This window comes from Bos taurus, chromosome 4 (genome assembly GCF_002263795.3).
Source record: "Bos taurus isolate L1 Dominette 01449 registration number 42190680 breed Hereford chromosome 4, ARS-UCD2.0, whole genome shotgun sequence".
NCBI classification, from domain to species: Eukaryota; Metazoa; Chordata; class Mammalia; order Artiodactyla; family Bovidae; genus Bos; species Bos taurus.
The window spans coordinates 88,928,252-88,930,348 of NC_037331.1; the positions used below are offsets into that span (position 1 = coordinate 88,928,252).

The window sequence follows — 2,097 nt, forward strand, 5'->3', positions numbered from 1 at the left end:
AGACCATGTGTAGTTAATTATACTACCATTTCTGAATCTAGTCTTACTGTCTTTAAAATGAAAATAAGACATTTTATTTTTGAAGTAAGCTGGAAATGCATTGTGCATGATTTAGCATAGTGTCTGGCATAGAGTAAGAACTCATCCTAGATTTGAGTTATTTTTCAGTTGTTTCCTTTTTAACTAGACAAATTGGGAGAATACAGCAATGATCATTTTGGATCAAATAATCTATCCCTGTATTCCATCCCTGTGTGTAGAATCAGAAGGTATTTTAGTCACTTTCCATGTGTCAATACTCTGCGAGGCAGCACTATAGAATTGATCAAAGCTCTTAGTTTTACAGTCGTCATCAAATGAATCTTGCTTGTCTTTCAGAGTCACCATCTATACTTTTTACTCCTTTATGTAAATAAGTGTTTTCGTTAAAATGTGTGTCAGTGCTCACTGAAGCAGTGCATATACTAATATTGGAACAATACAGAGAAGATTAGCATGACACCTGCTCAGCGATGTCATACAAATTCAGGAAACATTTTGTATTTTATGAAAAGTTATGGATGTGGATGGTGTTGAGAGTTACACAACAATATGAATATACTTAATACCACTTAAGTGCTCATTTAAAATTGGTTAACATTATAAATTTTATGTTCTATGTATTTTACTGTGATACAGAAATTAGAAAAAATATATTGATACTACTTCATTAAGAGGGCATCAAGCTCTTAAAATACTGGTCCTTTGTCAGTGGTTTTATATATTTGAATGGGCATAGAATAGCTCAATTGCTAGTTCACTGTTACTCAGCAAAGCAGAGGCAAACATAGCATTAAAATTCTGAATATGGCAATCTGAAGAGACTGACTAGAGCAAGCTGGGTTTTGTTTATTTATATACGCTTACTGCATAACAGTTCAGAAGAATAATCATTGGTATAATCACCTGTTATCACTGAATGTTCCAGTGTTGTATTTTTTATGCTTCTTGAGAGACCCGTGGGACAGAAGATAGTAATCAGAGAATAATTATATTTTATGTTGATGCCAAACAGCAATTTAAAGTATTTTAAATGTTGTTGTATTATTTACTTTTCTACATATAGTTAACTAGAAAGCTTTCCTAAATACTAAGATGATTGGTTTTAAACAACTGGCATATAAACATGAAACATGAAAACAAATTTACACCAAGTGAGTATTCAGGAGTCCCACTGCAGCTTTCATTCTTCTTTGATCTAACTTTTCATCAAGCAACAAATATGGGGATGGATGCTTTTGGAAAAAAAGAACAATTGCTTTCTATTTTTTCTTGTAATATGAAAAAATAACAACTTCTTGTTTTCAAAATCAAGTCAGCCTCTACCTGCATCCTTACCCTCCAATTCCACCTTCCCTCCTGTCAGAATGGATGAATTTTCCCTGTTTCTGCCCACTGCCTTCTTTAGAGCTAAACCCAGTGGAAACAAGTGTTTCCGTTTCCTCATTTCTTACTATCTACTCAACACTCTGCATTCAGTTTATCAGCACCTCCATCTCGCCCTACCCAGTGGTCACCTCTCCATCTTCATCTTTCTCAACCTGTGAGGAGCATTGGGTATATTTTTGTTTTCGACATTTACCACCCTAATTTTCTTCCTTCTTCTGCAGCCTCTCCTTCTCAGGCTTCTTTGCTTACTCGTTTTCTTCTTCCTACCTCCAAATTAGAGTGTCCCATGACTAAGGCCAGGGTTTCATCTTCTTTTCTATCAACATTCTCTCATGTGACCTCATCCAGACCCCACATGCTAATACCATCTCTTTGCTGCTGCTACTGCTGCTAAGTCGCTTTAGTCGTGCCCGACTCTGCGCGACCCCATAGACGGCAGCCTACCAGGCTCCACCGCCCCTGGGATTCTCCAGGCAAGAACACTGGAGTGGGTTGCCATTTCCTTCTCCAATGCATAGAAGTGAAAAGTGAAAATGAAGTCACGTAGTCGTGTCCGACTCTTCGGGACCCCATTGACTGCAGCCTACCAAGCTTCTCCGTCCATGAGATTTTCCAGGCAAGAGTACTGGAGTGGGTTGCCAGTGCCTTCTCCTGATCTCTTTGCTAATG

The 2,097-nt window shown here is 37.8% G+C and overlaps 1 non-coding gene across 1 annotated transcript; it reads left to right on the forward strand.

Moving 5' to 3' along the window:
• The first annotated feature begins 440 nt into the window (after positions 1-440).
• On the forward strand, positions 441-547 carry LOC112446535 (U6 spliceosomal RNA). Its single transcript, XR_003034538.1, has one exon. It is a non-coding gene; the product is annotated as a U6 spliceosomal RNA (small nuclear RNA).
• Positions 548-2,097: the final 1,550 nt, after the last annotated feature.